The sequence below is a fragment of the Camelus dromedarius genome, chromosome 2 (genome assembly GCF_036321535.1).
Source record: "Camelus dromedarius isolate mCamDro1 chromosome 2, mCamDro1.pat, whole genome shotgun sequence".
NCBI lineage: Eukaryota > Metazoa > Chordata > Mammalia > Artiodactyla > Camelidae > Camelus > Camelus dromedarius.
This window is the reverse complement of record NC_087437.1, coordinates 85,286,203-85,307,947: the sequence shown is the minus strand read 5'-3', so window position 1 is coordinate 85,307,947 and position 21,745 is coordinate 85,286,203. Positions and strand designations below refer to the sequence as shown.

The 21,745-nt window shown below is 33.5% G+C and overlaps 1 long non-coding RNA gene across 7 annotated transcripts in view; it reads right to left on the bottom strand.

Moving 5' to 3' along the window:
* The window catches only part of LOC135323329 (uncharacterized), a 430,798-nt gene that overhangs the window by 29,441 nt on the left and 379,612 nt on the right, over positions 1-21,745 (bottom strand). For all 7 annotated transcript variants that reach the window (XR_010384767.1, XR_010384770.1, XR_010384765.1 and 4 more), the window contains one exon: positions 9,857-10,034. This is a non-coding gene — a long non-coding RNA (uncharacterized LOC135323329). The remainder of the gene's footprint in view (positions 1-9,856; positions 10,035-21,745) is intronic.

The window sequence follows — 21,745 nt, the reverse complement described above, 5'->3', positions numbered from 1 at the left end:
TAATAGTTGAAATAACACCAGCTTAAAATGTGTGGGTCCACCTATACATGGATTTTTTAAAATAAATATGTAGTGAAGTACTACATGATCTGAGGATTAAATCCATGGATGATGAACTTCAGATATGAAGGTCCAACTGTAAAGTTATATAAGGACTTTTGACTGTGCTGGGGGGCGGCATCCCTAACCTCTGTACAGCTTAAGGGTCAACTGTAAAGTTCCTGAGAAAGGGGGAATTCTGCTCTGAGACTGTCTTCAGACTCAAATGGCAACATCATCTCCCTAGGTCTCTAGCCTGATCCCCTATCCTGTAGATTTGGCACTTGCCAGTTTTCACAACTGTGTGACCCAGTTCCCTTAAAAGCTCTCTCTTTATATACACATATTCTATTGGCTGTTCCTCTGGAGCACCCTGATTTATACAAGGGCCATCTTCATTTTCCTTAGTCATGTGCATATATGCGTGTCTCACCAACTTTTCTAGTAAACCTTATATGTTATTCATAATAATTTTAAATTTTATTTGCATATAGTTTCCATCACAAATTGAAGTATAAAATTCTCTACAATTGGAACAGTGTATCATATCTGTATTTACTCCATTTTTCAACTCCACAGGTAGAATGCGAATATATTTTTTAAAATTGAAATCATTTTGCTGTAATTTGTTGCCTCTTGTGAATAAATATGAAGCACCCAATGCATCAGTAAACTTCAGAAAGTGTGTGTGAGTGTGTATGTTGCAAAAAAAGAATAAATTAGTGTTAATATTAGTTGTTTCTAATGGCTCTGAAAGGAACCAAAGGCTAGATGAAATGCTTTTCCTGTGTGCACGAGTGTGCTGAAAGATGTATTACAGCTCTGATCATCATGATTAGTACCACGTCATAATATTTCAGACTGTTTTCAATGAAGTTTAAAGATAGACAGATAATATCATGTATATTTTAAGTATACTGTTGCTCTTATCCCTAAAGTGAAGACAGGTAGGTTTACTTTTACTGCCATTTTAAAAATGAGAATATTTCACTGACAACCAGAGTAGGATATTATGATTGTCTTCAGATAAGAAATAAACCCTACTATGTAATTTACTTCTACCTCTTTACCTAGTCAGATATTCCTTATTTCTTAGAACCTCTGTTTCCTATAATAAATGATATAAATTATGATCCTCATTCTTCTGTAAAGTTTAAATATGCAAAGAGTCACTGAAAAGTTGCATTCACCTGTTTCATTTTCATGGGAATTAAAGAGACAAGGATGCATTTTTCTTTTATTGGTAGACTAGCAATCAAATTGAAGCAAATCAAATCCATGTATAAACACGTAGGAGAATAAAATATAAATTCACTGAGACACATTTAATTAATATTCACATACTCTGAACATATTCTGAATCATATGCAGCTAAAATTAATCTGGTGTTCATAGCCCCGTGTAAAACCAATACAGGCATCTGGAGGCTTAGCAGTCCTCTTCTGCCTTTTTTATTCATATATATTTTTTATTTATATAATCATACACACACACCCACACACACGTACGTACGTGTGTGTGTGTGTGTGTGTGTGTGTGTGTGTGTGTGTTTTGTCTCCAGGCTCTTCAACTTTTATGTTTTTCATTGACTCCACTAAGCTTCCCCTGAGCTTTCTGGATTTGACAGAGTTGTCCTCTGGCATGTTTTTGCCGGCTGTCATGGCTCATAGTGCAATTTAAGCCTCTGTTGCACACTACTGTAAATCCAGGTAATGAAAGCCACAAACTTCTCACAAGCATTATGATGCTGACATCTGTCAAGATAAATATTGTGCAGTCAGCAGGAAGGAGAAAGAAGGTTTAGATGGCTCAAAGAGTTAACCTTGATCTGTCATTAGAGAATGCTTTAGCCCTTCAAAGTATGGTTGGTTTTGTATGTTATTGTTAGGCCAAAATTGCAGGTTAGTATTATGTTCTTAATAAGTGATAGTTTAAATTTGTAGGAACATATATGTGTTTTGGGGGAAAAGGATTATTTCCTAATACCATTATTATGAAAAATGATAATATGATTTTTTGGGTAAGTTCTATTTATATTTTGCTATATTTCATTATAATAGCAGTTAGTATATATTATTTAAATAAAATATATACATATGTGAAAGTAGAAATATGAGGAATATCATTTCTACCATCAAAAAACCTCTTAATGTGATTTAGGTATATTTTATATCCTTTTAATATCCTTTTATTTTTAGGTTGAACACTGAAAAATATCTGTTAATCTAAATGCTAACATAAAGTTATTCTGCTTTCTGGCTATTTCTGATAGAAAAGTTCAGTCTTTTAATTACAACTGATACAACAACTATAAAAATAGGTTCTAACACTGGCCAGTTCCTATAGTTTAGACCATTTGCTAAATGATGTATATATGCATTATCTCATTTATTCCTAATAATCATCCTATTAGCCATATTATTATAAATGTATTTATATAAATAATTTATTAATGTGTTAAGTATTATATAAATATAATAACCAACATTATATTACTGAATTTTCTCTGTTATAAACAATGAAGCCAGAGAGAAGAGGAGTAAAAAAAAAAAATACTGGTTGAGACAACACAGCCAGTAAGGGGAAGATCTAGCATTTGAATATAATCTTGTAAACTTCTATTGAATTATTTCTTATACTATTGCATCGTATCTAGCACTATATAAATGATAGGCAAACGAAGATTTACTTTTAATTATGACTAAGTAGCAGGAGAAGATTATTTTTTCACTCCATCCTATGCTTTTAGTATATACAGAGAACACGGTAGAAATGGAAGAACACTGATCATTATGAAAAGAATACAGGCATATCCTGGAGATACTGTGGGTTCAGTTCCAGACCACAGCAATAGAACGAATTTTGTAATAACGTCAGTCACATCAATTTTTTTGGTTTCCCAGTGCATATAACAGTTATGTTTACACTATACTGTAGTTTATTAATTGACAAAAAATGCTAACCATCATCTTAATCTTCAGTGAATCATAATCTTTTTGCAGTAGTAACATCAGAGATCACTGATCACAGATCACCATAACAAATAGAATAATGAAAAAGTTTGAAACATTGTGAGAATTACCACAATGTGGCATTGAGACATGAAGTGAGCTGTTGGGAAAATGGCTATCATCAACTTGCTTGACACAGGGTTGCTGCAAACAATTTGTAAATAAAACAAAACAAAACAAAAAAACAACAAAAAAACTGCAATGTTCAATACAATGAAAAATAATAAAATGAAGTATGGTGTACAGCTTATTATCCAAAAATAAAAAGGGTCTTTAGTCATTCCCTTTGAGCACAGAGAAGAACTACAAAATATGCTTTGTGCCAAGGTATAAACAAAACTTGAAAATAAGAATGCTGGAAGAATTACATTCTCTCTCTCATCACACAGTGAAATACTAATATGAAGAACAGACCAGAAGAAATATTACTGACATAGACATGCTTATATCATTATTTCTTAAGGAAGGAAATACTTAAAACCAATTTGGAACCTACCAAATCCTTTAGAATTTTTTTGTATAAGTATGTATACAATAATTTAGACCCATATTTGACATGTGAGTCTCTTTTGTAAACCTCTGTGTATAAGTTTTTAAACAGTAAGAAAACTAATGCAAGACCTAATTATTCTGTTTATTTTTGTAGGGAGATAGATTGGGAATAAAAAAAGAGATAATGCCATTAGAGTCTAAATTGTGATACTCTCATCTACATAATGAAATATCACTCTATTGTGAGAAAGAATAAGGAAGAACTTGATGAGGTCAGATTGAGTGACTTCGTAGGGGTGGGGAGGATAAGAAAAGCCAATATAGAATGTAGAATGCTCTCTTTTCTGAGAATACAGGCATACTTGTTTAATTTCTAAACAAAAACAAGAGTGAAATGTAGACTATTTAATTTTATGTAGCACTTAAGCCAGGGAGAATGATACAGAAAAGCATATACTACTTGTATTACATTTCCAAAAATGAAATTCACCCACAAAGGTAGGAAAATACCTTAAAAAGTAGGAAAAATAAATGCAACATTAAGCACAAGTATTAAAACATAATTCCAATTAAATTGATAACTCTGCCACAGTTCTCTATGGATCTATTGGTGTATATATGAAAGAAAAAAATGAACCCTATATGTACCTTAAATTTTTATTTGGTTTATCTTGGTAGTAATGCTGACAATGCAATTTTAAAGTACTTTAAAATACATTTTGAAACTACACTAAATATATTATATATATATTTATCCTATGACATATATGATAGTTATTTTAAAGAAGAGATATAAATATATAGTTTCTTGGGAGCCAGCTTTTTTTAAAAATAAGATTGATGTGTAATATAAAAATGTATGATGCATAACATGTTACTTTGATATATGTATATATTATGACTGATATTATAGCAATATTACCACATTACATAATTGTGGTACAATATTATGGTCTACATTGATTATACTGTTCATTAGATCTCTAAGCCTTATTTACCATTCATTACAAACCTTTTGTCTTTAAACACTATAACTTTTATCCCTCCTCCCCTATTCGCTGGTAACTACCATTTACTCCCTGTTTTTCACAGGCTTAACTTTTTTAGATTCCACATATAAGTGATATCATACAGTACTTGCCTTTTGCTGTCTGACTTATCTCACTTAGTATAATGTGCTCAAGGCCCATCGTTGTTGATGCAAATAGGAGAATATTTTTCTTTCTTATGGTTGAATAATATTCCATTGTGTATACGGACCATGTTTTTCTATCCATTCATTCATTGATGGGCATTTAGGTTGTTTCTATATCTTAGCTATTATAGTGAATAATGCTGCAATAAATATGGGAAAGCATATACTACATTGAAATCCTATCTTCATTTTTCAGGGTGTGTACCTACAAATAGAACTCCTAGATCATATGATGGATCTATTTTTAATTTTTGAAGAAGTATTCATAGTTTTCTATATTAGTTGGATCAATTGCATTTACAATTTATAATGTCTAAGTTCTTTTTTCACTACATCCTTGAGAGCCCCTATTGTCTCTTGTCTTCTTGAGTAAAGCCAATCTAACAGTTGTGAGGTAGTATCTCATTGTAGTTTTGATATGCATTTCTCTGCTGATCAGTGATGATGAGCATCTGTTCATGGGTCTGTGGTCATTTTGATATCCTCTTTAGAGAAATGTCTGTCTAGTTCTCCTTTTTCATTGAATTGTTTGGATTTTTTTTTGTTATTGAGGTGACTGATAATATTAACCCCTTTTCTGATAGATCATTTGTAAAAATGGTCTCCCATTCCTAAGTCTTTATTTTTTTTTTTTAGTTTTGTTAATTGTTTCTTTTGCTGTGCAGCTTTTGAGTTTGATGTATTTACATTTGTTAATATTTTTCTTTTGTTTGTGCTTTTGGCATCATGCACAGTTATTGTCCAGCCAGTATCAATGAGCTTCTTCCCTACATTTTCTTCTGGGAGTTTTATGGTATCAGGTCTTATGTTTAAGTCTTAAATAAATTTTGAGTTAATTTTTATTAATTAATTAATTAAAAAGTATTTTGACACAACTTAAAAGGTTACTTTCCATTTACAGATATTACAAAATATTGCCTATATTCCTCATGTTGTATGGTACATATTTGAACTTATCTTACACCCAGTAGTTTATAGCTCCCACTCCTCCACCCCTATATTGCCCCCTTACCTGTACGGGTAACTACTAGCTTGTTCTATCTGCTTCTTTTTGTTATATTCACTAGCTTGTTCTATTTTTAAGATTCCACACATAAGTGATATTATGCAGTATTTGTCTTTCTCTGACTTATTTCACTTAGCATGATACTTTCCAAGTCCATCTGTGTTGTTGCAAATGGCAAAATTTCATTCCTTTTTATGGCTGAGTACTATTTCATTGTGTGTGTGTGGGTGTATAGATATCACAGCTTCTTTACCCATTCATTTGTTGATGAACACTTAGATTGCTCCCATAGCGTGGCAATTGTAAACAATGCTTCTCTGAACATTGGGGTGCATGTGTCTTTTTCAATTACTTTATTTTCCTTTAATGTATACTCAGAAGTAGAATTGCTGGGTCATAGGGTAAGTTTTATTTTTAGTTCTTTGAGAAATCTCCATACTGTTTTCCACAGTGGCTGCACAAATTTACATTCCCAACAAAGGTGTACAAGTGTTCACTTTTCTCCACATCCTTGCCGACATTTGTTATTTGTGTTCTTCCTGATGATAGCCATATCTTTTGGGGCAAAATTGTGTTTTGGCTTCCTATGTTATTACACACTTTTTAGATGTCCAAAATTATATAAATATTCCATTTTTTCATCTAATTAACCCAATTTACTTAGCAAAAAATTCTTAAGTCTCTTTTTATACATAATTATAATCTTTAAGTTCCCTTTTCCCCACATCCTCACCATTTGTTTATTTGTAGGCTTTTTGATGATAACTATTCAGATGGGTGTGAGGTGCTATATATCATTGTGGTTTTGATTTGCATTTCCCTGGTGTTTAGGGATATTGAGCATCTTTTCATGTGCCTTTGATTATCTTCACTTCCTCTTTGGAAAGTGTCTTCTCCCCATTTTTTAATCCAGTTTTATTTATTTATTTATTTATTTTGATGTTAAGGTGCATATTTGCTAATATTTTCTCCCACTCAGTAGGTTTTCATTTTGTCAATGCTTTCCTTTACTGTATAAAACATTTTAGGTTTAATTAGGTCCCATTTGGTTTTTTTGTTGTTGTTGTTGTTGCTTATATTTCCTTTGCTTTAGAAGATAGATCCAGGAAAATGTTCTTGCAATTTATGTCAGAGTGTTCTATGTTTTCCTCTAGGAATTTTATAGTATCCAGTCTTACATTTAGGTCTTTAATCCATTTTGAATTAATTTTTGTAAATGGCATTAGAGAATATTCTAATTTCATTCTTTTACATGTAGTTGTCCAGGTTTTCCCAGCACGACTTATGGAAGAGACTGTCTTTTCTCCATTGTGTATTCATGCCTCCTTTGTTGCAGATTAAATGACCATACGTGTGTGGGTTTATTTCTAGGCTCTCTATTCTGGTCCATTGATCTATGTGGTTTTTTTTGTTTGTTTGTTTTTTTGGTGTCCATACTCTTTTGATGACTGTAGCGTAATACAGTCTGAAGTCAGGGAGCATTTTTCCTCCAGCTTTATTCTTCTTTCTCAAGATTGTCTTGGCTATTCGGGGTCTTTTTGTGTTTCCACACAAATTTTAAAATTATTTATTCTAGTTCTGTGAAAAATGCTGTTGGTATTTTGATAAGGATTGTGTTGAATCTCTTGATTTCCTTGGGTAGTATGGTCATTTTAACAATACTGATTCTTCCAATCCAATTAACACAGTGTATCTTTCCATCTATTTATGTCATCTTCAGTTTCTTTCATAGGTCTTTTGCCTTTTTAGGTAGGTTTATTCCTTGGTATTTTATTTTTTTGATGTGATGCTAAATGAGATCATTTCCTTAAATTTCTTTTCCTGATAAGTTCATTATTAGTGTATAGAAATGCAACAGATTTCTGTATGTTAATTTTGTATTCTTCAACTTTACTGAATTTATTGATAAACTTTGAGTAGTTTTCTGATGGTTTCTTTAGGATTTTCTATGTATTGTATCATGTCATCTGCAAAGAATAATTGAAGCTACTGTAGGTTTTTGATTTGTAGTTACCATCAGGTTCATATATGTTGACCCACATTATATCTACTTGCTCTACAACTTAGTCATTTAAGTTCAAACACATTCTGAAAGATGTCATTTTTTTTTACCCCTTTTGCTCACATTTTGTTATTTTGATACCATATTTTACATCTTTGTGCATGCCCCTGAACTGTTTATTGTAATTATAGTTGCTTTTACATTTTTTATCTTAATCTACATACTGGCTTATTTTAATAATCTTCAATCCTCACTAAACATCTACCTTTTCTACAGATTATTACTTATTTTCCATTTAGACAAGGCCCTTCATTTTTTAAGAATAGTTTAATTTTAATATTGATGAACTCCTTTAGTTTTTTGCTTTTCTGAGAAGTTCTTTCTGTCTCCTTCTATTCTAAATGATAGTCTTGCTAGGTAGAGTATGCTAGTGTGCAGGTTACTCCATTTTAGCACTTTGAAGGCCAGAAGGGGTGGCATGATATATACAGTGTTTCTGCAGAGACAGCCTTATGGGGGTTTCCTTATTTTTTCTTGCTGACTTTAAAATTCTCTTTAAACTTTGCCACTTTTATTATGTTTTGGTGTGGATCTGCATGGGTTGATCATATTTGGGACCCTCTGTGCTTTCTTTATGTGGATATCTGTATCCTTCTTTTGTTTTGAGAAATATTGCCATAATTTCTTTAAATACTTTTCCAATTCTCCTTCTGTCTTTCTTCTCCTTCTGGAACTCCTATAATGCAAATATGGACACACCTTTATTCCAAAGAGCTCATAGATTACTTGCATTTTGTAATTCTTTCTGCTACTCTGATTGGTGATTTCCATTATTCTACCTTCCAGGTCACTTCCAGATCTCCTCTGTATTCATTAGTCTGCTAGTCATTCCTTCTAGAGGTTTGTTTGTTTGTTTGTTTCCCTCCAGATACTGAGTTACCTAGTTTTTGATTGGGTCTTCTTTATTGTTTGTAGTCCTTTGTTAAAATGTCCTGTGTTTAGATCATTTCCACCCTAATTAAGCCAGCATTTTTAGTATCAATGCTTCTTATTATCAATGTTTCAAAATTTGTTTCATTAATTTTTCAGTTATCTCCTATGCCTATTCATTTACTTATCTTTCTCTGCCTCTATGAATTTATGTGGAACAGTTATTTATTGTCGTCTTCAAGTGGTTTTCTTATATTGGAGTATCCCTGTGCAGACTGTGTGCCAAATGCCTTTGGCTGGAGAGCTGAATTTGATGTGGAAGTCAGTCTACTGCAGCTATCTCCTTGGTAAGGGGTGGTGCTACACACGGTGTGAGGTGAGAACTCCTCTCTGCTCAGTGACCACCTCTGCCCTCTCAGGGGTAGGTTCTGATCCCATTTTACTGGAGCTGAAGCCCTGAGGGTCAGGCTTGAGCTGGCTTTGACTCCTTTAAATGTGTGCTTTTCCTTCTCCCTGCACTGGGGCCTTTCTCCAAAGGACGGGAGTGCTGAGTCAAGTGAGACTCATGTTCCTGCAGAGGTCTGATGCTCTGCCTGTGTCAGGTCTAGTCCTGAATAGGACTGGAACATTCACATGGCTTGGGCTTCTACACATAGTGAGGTGGTAATGGGAAAACAGCCAGCTGTGAGAAGTCTGAGCTGCTTATGGGGCACCACTGGAGTTGTGTCAACAATTGCTGCTGCTGCCCAACCTGTGCTTCACCCAGGACCCCATTAATTATGTCACCAAGGTCAAGTCCTAAGTCTTGGCTTCCCTAGATCCAGTGCTACATTGTGGCATGGAGTGAGTGGGGCTGGGGTTGTTAGTGCAGCTTTGGCTTGGGAAAGTGGAAAGACAGTTATAGAAAACCTGGCAGCCAGTAGGGCAGACTTCTGTCTGCCCTAACTGGGGGCAAGCCAGAACCTTAGGAGTGGAGTGCAGGATTCTCCAGCCTTTCTAATGTGGCAGTTCTCCAAAGGGGTTTATCTCCTATGTGTAGGACCCCAGGACTGGGATGCCTAGCCTGTGGCTTGACCTGATCACTCCTGAGGACAGAAGTCCACCCCTGTGATCTCCCGTTTCCTCTGAGTCCCCTCCCAGAGGCACAGGTCCGAACCTGATCGCTTTTCTTCTCATCCTACCTGATTATGTGTTTATCTTCCTTAGATCCTTGGTTGTACAGAGTCCTTCTGCCAGTTTCCAGTTAGATTTCAGTGAGATTTGTTCCACATGTAGATATATTTTTGATATGTTCATGGGGGGAGGTGGGATCCACATCCTCTTGGTCTTCGATCTTGATCTCTCCTCCTCCAAATTGGACTACTTATCACAGGTTGGTAGAATGAGGAAATAAGAAAAATAATTTAAATGCTATATTAAGTATCATCATTGATCTCATTTAAGCCAAACAGCCAACAAAACTATTTCACTGTGCACAGGGTCAATGAGATCTGTCTTTCACTTGCGTTACTATCTTTCAGAGCTTAGATGGTATAATTTCCTAAATCCAAAAGCAGAACTCGGAAGGGGTCAAAATAATCACCATTCTATAAAATCTAGTGCATCAGGCATACTAAAGCCTTTGGTTTTTCTCTTACTTCAGCAATTGTTACCGTGTACAGTTCCAGACCAGCTCAAATTCACCTTGTGCTATATGCATATTGCCTCACTTATACCATGTCTTCTTAATTGTTTGTGACTTTCACAATGCACATAAATACAACTTGGAAGTTTAGGGAAGTTAACAGAAGCAGGGACAAGACTTAATACACTGGGTACAGGAGCTGGTAGAAAAATCCTTCAGGTTCAGTCCTTGTGAAGACAATACTGGGATGATGTCTATGTTGGGAGGCCCCCAAAGCAGTTTCTTAATGCATCCTTATCATTGGCTGCTTCTAAACTTGTCTCTCTCTCCCTTGTCCATTTCTGTTTCTTGGAATCGCTTCCCAAAGAAGTATCTGCAAACAATTCTTTTTCTAAGGCTCTTATTTTAGAAAAACCCAAGTCACAATATTCATCATTTATTTATTGAGTCAATTATTTTAAAACCTCTTTTTCTTAGAAAAGGTATTTATACTTATAAGAGGAAGTGATATACATGTTACCTGCATCTCTCTACCCATCTGATTTATAAATATTCACAAACACACTTGTGAGAATTTCCATTACTATCCCAACAGGTGACCATGGAAACTTTTCCAATGGATTGTTTTGCTTTTTATTTTCATTTTTTAAGAAACTCGTTAAAAAAATAAGACAAAAGAAGATATCTGCCCATTTTATTCATTTTAGATTTCTAGAATCATTTCTATATGTATTTCAAATCCACAGCAATAACAAATATTAGAGAAAAATATGCTAAAGAATAGTAAGAGTTAAGGTGAGAGATTAAAGAACAAAATCAACATGTCAAATGTTGAAAGTTGATATTCCTGGTAGACACTAGACCCCTATAAAGATGAACAGTGTATGGTGGCAAATCTAATTAACACATACCGAGACACATTCTATTCATTTCAGTGAAGTTGTGATATCTAAGGTGAGGATGTTGCCAAAAGGGAGGTATTTAAGTTTACTTTTCTCTATTAGATTTCTCCAAAACACAACATGAATTTTCACAAAAATAAATAGCTCAGCTTCCCTTTCAATTCACTCTTCCCAGAGTGTCTTCACAGGAATAGTGCCTACTTCCATAGCAAGAACAATTTCTGCTTTATGAATCACTTGTCTACATTGTAAACCCTGCTAAACTGTGAAAGAAAACTTATGGACAGAAAATATTCAGCTATAAATTATTTTGTTCTCCTTTTACCTAAATTCAGTGTTCCAAATCCTTATTCTCACATTCTATTATTGCATTATTCCTGTTTCTACTTTGGCAAATCAAGCAAGCTATAATTATGTTACAATAACTAAGTCAGCAGGTGTGTAGACATACATACTATGTACTCAAATATTTGTAATTCAGTAAATCACTGGCTTTGCTTATCTTAGAAGCATTATCTTGACTAACACAAGAGGACGAAAAACTTCTATACTCTTGAAAAAAGTCTAAAATGGTTTTAAGGAGCAGGTAAATTATGTGGGACATCTACCAAAGTCTTAAATGCTAATGCTTTTAAACCAGTGTTGCACTTGGCTGTCGTTATGTTAATCTAAGACTGATAATGATGTACTTTCCACAAAATCTTATAATCTATCAATCAACAACCCTAAAACTGAAAAAGTTTTTGACAACTACTATTCAACATTTAAAGTGTTTATTTCATATCACATTTTCAAGCAGGGATATGAGTGAGTGGAATAACAGTTTTCTATCTAGATTGTATACAAAAGGGTTTGTTGAATGAGCGTTCTGACTGAGAAACTTTCAGCTGCTCTCAATGTAGGCAATTGCTGTTTCCTTTTTCAGTCCCCCTGAATATGAACACAGTCTCCTTATCCTTGACTTTTGATAAATGTGGCAAACCTAGTGTGTACTCTTGAGCCTAGCTTCTTTCACATAGCATGGATCTGAGATTTATTAATGATGTTTGTTTCACATCATTTGTTATATTCTGAATAGTATTTCATTTCATGGATGTTTTATAGCTGGTTTATCATCAGTTCACCCATAAGATATTTAGATGTTACCAAGTTTGGATTACTAAAAGTAGTGCTATAATCATCAAGGTACAGGATTTTTTGTGAACAAATTTTTTTTGTAGACAATTTTTTAGAGTGAACATTTGAGTAGGATTGCTGGGTTTATATAAGTGAATTTATAACATTTTTGAAACTGCCAAACTATTTTCTTCCCTCTTTCATCCCTATCAATAATGTATGAAGGTTAAAATTACTCTGCATTCTAGCTATCACTGGTTACTGTCAGTTTTGTTTTTCTCATTTTAGTCAATCTAATAATCATGCTTTTAATTTGCATGATCCTAATGACTAATAATTTTGTGCATCCTTTCTCATGTTTACTTACCAACTGCATAAATTTTTAATGAAGTATTCAGATCTTTGGCTTATTATTTTTGTTGGCTTGTTTTCTTATTGCTTAGTTCTGAAAATATTTTAGATATTCTGTATATAAATCATCTGTTGTATAGATGATTTCAAATATACTCTCCTGATGTGTAACTTTTTTTCATTCTCTTAATAACATTAGAAATTAGGAAGTTTTAAGTTTATATGAAGTTTAACTTTCATACTGATTGTGCTTTTATTTTTGTTCCTAAGAATCTGTTGTCTAACTCAAGTCTGCAATTTTATTCTCCTAGGCGCTCAATAAAAATTTCATAGTACCAAAACAACTACATATTTTTGCATAAACATATGCAAAAAACCCCCACATACCTAAACATGAAATGTAAAACTATTTCATTAAAAGAGTACCCTTTCACTTCAACTTGAAAAAGAGAATTTGAACTTCATCAAAAATAGCCCCTCACACATTGGGAAAAAAGCCTGCTCCTTCTAGCCAAATAACCGTGTAAAGCCACAGCCTAACAAGACAAAGTGGTTACTATTTAAAAGTTTTGACCCAAACACCAAGGAAAAACAGTGGCTCTGGTTCCATAGACACCAAAAAAGGCTAAATGAGTGTACAGTGAAACTCCCAACACCAGCATTTGGGTGGTGGTAGAAAAGACCAAATATAGAACTGGACTTTCATCACCACTCACAGCCAACAAGACCCCACCCCGCTCCCCTCTGCTGCACGGTCATTGGAGACCACATGGATGGCCTTGATATCTACCTCCACTGACAGTAGTAAGGGTTCCCTTTATCTTCATACTGGATTGATGTCAGAGGCTGCCTAGTGGTTAGTGTTACAACTTTCAAAATCACCTGGTAACAAGTGGAAAACAAGACCACTCCAACCATAGTGTCAGTAGATAGCATGTGAAAAGCTGAAACTTCCACCCCCAGCTTAGCAGTAAGGAGGAGCTCCCTCTCAGGCATCATCTTAGGCCACCTAGGAGGAATGGAGCATTCCCCCTTCCTCTGCCAGAAGAAACTCAGAGAAAGGTAGTTTAAAATAAAGATTTAAATCAAGACCTAGAATCTCGTAACATAACATGAAATGTCCAAGTTTCCAGAGATGCCAGTATTACCCAACAAATATTTTAAATCAGTCATAATGAAAATGTGTAACTGATCAATTATGAACATGCTTAAAATAAAAATGAAAAAAAAAAGCCTTAGCAAAGAAACAGAATGTCTCAATATAGAAATAGAAAAAATAAAGGCAAATCAAATGGAAACTTCAGAACCTAAATAAACACCATCCAAAATGAAAAGCTAAGTAGATAAGCAAAATATCAGATGGAAGGAACAAAAGAAAGAAGGTTCTTGAAGTAAAAAAGGAAAACAATGTAGTAAGTGATGTTGGAACATCAAAAACAAAAACATGGTAAGCAAAAAGTAAGTAAAATACATTGTTCTCCTTTTGAATTTTATAAATTATGGCTACTTACAACAGAAATATAATACTGATATGGTTCTAAATATATGTAGAGAAAATATTTGACTATCATACTGAAAATTGAGAAGGGTAAAAGAAACAAAGGGAGGTAAGGTTTTAACACTCCACTGTAAAAGTATTACCCGAATATAATGAACTTCAAGAAATACATATAAGTTGCGAAATGTGTAATTTTAAACTATTACATACACAATTTAAACAAATGTTCAATTCAATTTGAAAATACTAAATCAAATCAAAATAAAACAGAAATATATACAATAAGTAATTCTGCACCTTTCGTGATTAATTTTATGTGTCAACCTGTCTCACCATGGTACCCAGATATTTGGTCAAACATTATTCTGGATATTTCTGTGAAGGTTTTCTTAACACGTAAATCAATGGGCTTTGCATACAATAGACTACCCTGTATAATGTGAGTTGGCCTCATCCAATCAATGGAAAGCTTTTAATAGAATAATTGACCTCCTAACCAGAAGGAAGTCTTCCAGAAGACTGCTTTTATACTGGAACTGCAATTTTTCCCTGAATCTCCAGCCTATTGGCCGAATGTATTAAATTTTGTACTTGCCAAGTCTCCACAATCACTGATCCAATCCTTACAATAAATCACTCTCCCTTTCATTGTATTAGTTCTGTTTGCCTGGAGACCCTGACTAACACACTCTTGCTTTATGTCAATTCTATTATTATGCCAGTTCTATTAACTTTTGACACAAGGGTGATGAAGTATTCAACTATAGATTTGGAGTTGTAGAATTCTCCTTTCAAATGTACCACTTTTACTCTGCATGTGTTGCATCTCTGTTACTTGGTGCATATGCATTTACAACTGCTGTGTCTTCTTGGTAGAATTACATGATTTTCATTATTAAATGAAATCTGAATACTTCTTACTCCTCTTCAACCCACGTATTAGTTTATCCCAGTGTAAGTCAGAATGTCCAGAGGCTCCATTTATGAGATATCCACTCCTATAAACTATGTTGTGGGTTATAACATTTTTTTAAAGTAATTAAAATCAAAATCTTGAAATCCAATAGAATTGAACTTGAAATAAATAACAAAGATAAGCCAAAAAAAGTCTAAAGAATTATAAACAATATAACACATTTAAAAATAATCCATGGGTCAAACACTTTGAACTGAATAAAAAATAAAAATACAACATATCAAAATCTGTAGGGCTCAGCTAGCATTGATGAGTGGTAAATTTATAGCACTAGATGCATACATTAGAAAAGAGGAGAAATCTAAAATCTGTACTCTAAAATACCAGCTCAATAGTCTAGAAAACAAGTGAAATAAACCCAAAGCAAGCTGAGTGAAAAATAAATAAAAGAGCTGATATCAATGAAATTGAAACTAGAACTATAATAGAAAAAATTAGTAAAACAAAGAACATGTAATTTGAAAAGATCAAAAAAATTGAAAACCTCTATTAAGACTAAAAAGAATGAGAGAAAGCATAAGTCACCAATATCAGGCATGAAAGAGAGACTACCCTATAAAGATATCAAAAAGATAAAATGGACAAATGACTCAAAAATCAAACTCCTATAACTTACTTACCAAATATGAAATAATTCTAATAGTACATAAACACAGTCCAATAACAAAAATTACAGAGCCATATGACTCATTAATTTAGATGCAAAGATTATTTTCAAATATTACCAAATAGAAATAAATATTACATGAATAATTATGTGAATATATACTGTGATCAAAGGGGTTCAATTCAGAGGTGCTGCTCATATATTTGAAAATCAATTAATATACTCTATCAAAGTTACAAGCAAAAAAGGAAAATCAGATGATCGTATCAACTGATGAAGTAAAAGCATTTAATAAAATTGCATAGTCATGATAAAAACTCTCAGAAAAATAGGAATAGAAGGGTATTTTGTCAAATTAATAAAGAGCATCTTCCAAAAAACCACCACTCTAGATAACATAACATTTAGTGCTGAAACATTGGCTGCTTTTCTTCTAAGACTGGGAACAAAGCAAGAAATTCCACTCTTAACACTTCTTATTCAGCATAATGTTGGAAGTTCCAGCTAGTGCAATGTAGCAAGGAAATGAAAATGAAAACAGATACAGATCAGAAAAACAAATAAAGCTATATTTGCAGGTGATATCACTGTCTATACAGACAACACCAAAGAACCCAAAGAAGAAAATAACAGAAACAGACCTAGAAACAATAGATAGGTTCAGAAAGATTGTAGAATACAAGTTAAATGTTTGAAAAATCAACTGTATTTCTATATACTGGCACCAAAATAAAAAATCCAGTATTATCATTTGCTTTAACAATTACTTCAAAGAAAATGAAATACATACAATTAAAACTAATAAAGCATGTAAAGGATCTATAGGCTGAAAACTACACAATGAAGATAAAGCAAATTGAAGTAGATTTAAGTATGTAGGAAGGGATATTTGTTCATGGGTTGGAAGACTCAAAAGGTAAAGATGTTGACTTCACAAATTAATACTTTGGTTTAATACAATTCATATAAAAATTCTTGCAAAGATTGTTTTTGTTATAAAAATGAGATCATTCTAAAATTTTTATGGAAAAGCGAAGGAACTAGAATAGCCAAGCCAATAAAAAATAAAAAGAGACTTAAGTGTAAGGAATGATTCTATCTGATTTCAAATCTTTTTATGTAACTGCTGTAAGCAGGGCCAAATCAAGGAAGGTTTTATCCTTAGCAAAGGAGTGTTTGATAACAAAGAAGACTATGTGGTATTGGTGGAAGGATAGATATAGATTAATGGAAAAGAACAGAAATAAAAGGAATCCAAATTGGAAATGAAGATGTAAAACTGTCACTGTTTGCAGATGACATGATTCCATACATAAAAAACCCTAAAGAAGCAACCAGAAAACTACTAGAACTCATCAACGAATTTGGTGAAGTTTCAGGATACAAAATTAATATACAGAAATCAGTTGCATTTCTGTACACTAAGAAATTAAGGAAACAATACCATTTACCATTGCACCAAAAATAATAAAATATCTAAGAATAAACCTACCCAAGGAGGCTAAAGACCTGTACTCCAAAAACTATAGGACACTGAAGAAAAAAATTGAAGACAACATAAATATTTGGAAAGATATACTGTGTTCTTGGATAGGAAGAATCAATACTGTTAAAATGGCCATACTGCCCAAGGCAACATACAGATTCAGTGCAATCCTTATCAAATTACCAATGACATTTTTCACAGAGCTGGAACAAAAAATGTTAAAATTTTTAATACGGAATCACAAAAGACCCTGAATAGCAAAAACAATCTTGCAAAAGAAGAATGGAGCTGGGGGAATCACACTCCCTGACTTCAGACAATACTACAAAGCTATGGTAATCAAAACAGTATAGTACTGGCACAAAAACAAACACATAAATCAATGGAACAGGATAGAAAGTCCAGAAATGAACCCACACACTTATGGTCAATTAATCTACAGCAAAGGAGGCAAGAATATACAATGGAGCAAAGACAGTTTCTTCAATAAGTGGTTCTGGGAAAACTGGATAGCTACCTGTAAAAGACTGAAATTAGAACATTCTCTAATACCATATGCAAAAAAAAAAAAAAAAAAAAACTCAAAATGGATTGAAGACTTAAACGTTGTGTTTAAGATACTATAAAACTAGAGGAAAACAGGCAGAACACTCTTGGACAAAATCACAACAATATATTTTCTGAACCACTCTGGGAGTAATTTAAATAAAAGCAAAAATGAACAAATAGAATCTAATTAAACTTAAAAGCTTTTGCACAGCTAAGGATACCATCAACAAAACTAAAAGACAACCTACAGAATGGGAGAAAATATTTGCAAATGATGCAACTAACAAGGGACTAATTTCCAAAATACACAAACAGCTCATATACCTTAATATCATAAAAACAAGCAAACCAATCAAAAAATGGACAGAAGACCTAAACAGACATCTCTCCAAAGAAGACAGATGGCCAACAAGCACATAAAAAGATGTTCAACATCACTAACTGTTAGAGAAATGCAAATCAAAACTACAATGAGATATCACCTCACACCAGTCAGAGTGTCCATCATTAAAAAGTCCACAAACGACAAATGCTGGAGAGGATGTGGAGAAAAAGGAACCCTCCTACATTGTTGGTGGGAATGTAAATTGGTGCAGCAACTATGAAGGACAGTTTGGAGGTTCCTTAAAAAACTAAAAATAGATTTCCGTAAGATCCAGTAATCCTACTCATGGGCATATATCTGGAGAAAAATATAATTCAAAACATGTACCCCAGTGTTCACAGAAGCACTATTTACAGTATCCAAGACATAGAAACAACCCAAAAGTACACTGACAGATGATTAGATAAAGATCTGGACGGGTGTGTATTTGTGTGTGTATGTATGTATGTATGTGTATATATATATATATTATTCCACACAATGGAATACTACTCAGCCATAAAAAAGAATGAAATAATGTGATTTGCAGCAACAAGGATGGACCTGGAGACTGTCATCCTAAGTGAACTAAGCCAGAAAGAGGAAGGAAAATACCATATGATAATACTTATATGTGGAATCTAAAAAAAGGACACAAATTAACTTATCTATCAAATGAAACAGACTCACAGACATAGAGAACAAACTTATGGTTGCCAGGGTGTAGAGAGGGTGTGAAGGGATTAACTGGGAATTGGAAAATTGCACCTCTTGGGGAGCGATGGAAATGTTAGCCATCTTGATTGTGGTACTGGTTTCATTTGTGTATACATCTATCAAAATTCATCAAATTGTACATCTAAAACGTGTAGTTTACTGTACAGGAATCATACTACAATAAAGGTGTTAAAAATAACTAAATAATAGACAATCAGACAAAAGAAAAAACCTCAACCTAAAGCCACAAATATTAATTAAAAACAAAATTTGACTCAAAATGGATCATGAACTTAAATGTAAAATTTTAAAAGATTTAGGTAACAAATAATAAAACATTTTCAAATATAATGCTCAGCAAGCATTCTTAGACCTGATACCAAAGGCATGATCCATAAAAGGAAATATTTAAAAAGTCTGCTCTATGAAAGACTCTTAATTTTTCCAAAAATAAACAATAAAACCTTGAGAAAATCTTTGGAATATAGGCATAAACAAAGACTACTTATATTCTGCCACATGAAAGAAACTATTAAGAGAATAAAAACATAAGCTGCAGGCATGGAAAAAATAATTTCAAGCCTCATATCCAACAAAAATTAGATCTTAGACTATATAAAGAACTCTTAGGATTTATTTATTTTTAATGGGGGTACGGGGATTGAACCTGAGACCTTGTGTATGCTAAGCATGTACTCTACCACTGAGCTATACCCACCCCCACTTAGAACTCTAAACTTAAAAGTTGAAAAGAGCTCCTCAACAATCGAGTTAAAAATGAGCAACTGTCAGGGACAGACATTTTACCAAAGTGTTTATATAAATGGCAAACAGGCACATAAAAATGCATAACATCATTAGCATGATTGAAATGTAAATTAGAACCATACTGAGGTATTATTACACATTTATCCAAATGGCTAAAATTTTTAAAAAATAATATTATTAACAGCACCAAAACTAGAGAGAATTCAGAGAAACTGGATCACTAGTACATTGCTGTTAGGAACATAAAACGATACAAGAACTCTGGCACAGAATTTGGCAGTTTCCTATAAAACTAAACGTGCAACTACCATTTTACCCAGCAACTGCACGCTTGAGTATTTATTTCAAAAACAAAATCTAAAACTATTTTCATGCAAAGTCCTCCATGAATGCTTATAGCTTTCATAATAGCTGAGAAAGGAAAACAATTAAAATGTCCAACAGGTGAACAGCTAAACATTGGTACATCTATATATGGAATACTACTCAGCAATAAAAATGAAGAAACTTTTAATGAAACAACAACCCATCGAATCTCTATAAAATTATGTTAAGTGAAAAGAAGGCAAGACCAAATGGTTGCATACTGTATTATTCTATTTATATTACATTTTTAATGACAAAATTATAGAAATAGAGAAATTAATAGTAGCTGCCAGGGGTTAATGAGTAGATGGAGATGGAGAGAAGTAAATGTGCTTATTAAAGGTCAACATGAAGAGAGCTTATGGTGACAGAAATTTCTATATCTTGGCTGTATCAATGTCAATATCTTGGTTGTGATACTCTGCTATAATTTTACATTTTTTATAATTATAATTACCATTTACAAAGATACATAGGATCAAATATATACAGGATTTCTTTGTATTATTTCATATAATCCATTCTGCTTCCAAATCTACAGTCATTTCAAAATTAAAAGTTCACTTAAAAAATAAACTTCCCCAATATAAGTGGTTCTTTTTCTGGACAGTTTGTTCTGTTTCATTCATCTATATCTCTTTCCTTTCACCAATATCACATTGTCCTATTTAATATATCTTTATAGTCTTAAAATCAGATAGTATGAGTCCTCCAGTTTTATTTTTCTCTTTGAAACAGTAGAGGATCTGAGATTTTAGCCTATTTGTTAACTAAAAATATTAGGCTGACACACTTTCATAAATGCTTGCAAAGTACAAGGCTGTTGGGGACAGAGACAGAGCAATGTATTGTTCACAGCAGAGCAGGCAGCATGAGTGTCAAGTGAGTCTTGAATCTGTTGTGGGTAGTTCTGAATGACAAAGATGATCATCCTCTGTACCTCTTGGGATCTAATGTGTTCTCACCCCAAGAATCAGGATGCTGCCCTCACTCTAAATCCTTAAATTGGGGGTGCCTAGGACTTTTGTCTGGAAGCATCAGTAATAAGAGGGATAAGAGCACCTTTATAAAATGTAGATCTGAATTGCTTGAATTCCCGAGACTCCTATTTGCTGGGAGCCATCTAAGGGGTTATCAACCAGGCTGGTTTTGAGTTGCTATCAGCAAAATGAAAAAAAAAAAAAAAAAAAAAAAGCATTATGACCTGGAATAATTAGGAAGAAACTATGCATTTTCAAACTAAGTCCGTATTTCAAACTAGGTTTATAATCTCCTGAGTAGTAAAGAATTTAATCATACCCTAAGAGATATCTGGCCTTTGCTCTCAGCTCCTGAGAGGCAATCCCTAAGCCCTTAGAATGTCATGCATAATCAGAATGTCTTTGTTTGCTTGGGGTCTTGGGTTATACTGAATAGTACAACAATGGGTTTAGGGTAGGGGCAGGTCACCTCACGCATAAACAATGTCACTTACAGTCAGGGCTTTAGATCGCACAGTATTAGGAGAACTCCTGAGGGGCTGGAGACTTGAGACTGTAATCAGCAATGTGGGCAGACAGTTGTGTCTACATGATGGATCTGCAATAAAAACTATGAACACTGATGCATAGATGAACATCCTTAGTTGTCAATAAATGTGCACTGTCACACATTAATGCTCGGAAAGTAATGCTGTCCTGACTCCATGGGGACAATGTGACTAGAAGCTCCATGTTTGTCTCTTCCTAGAGTTTATCCTGAATGTTT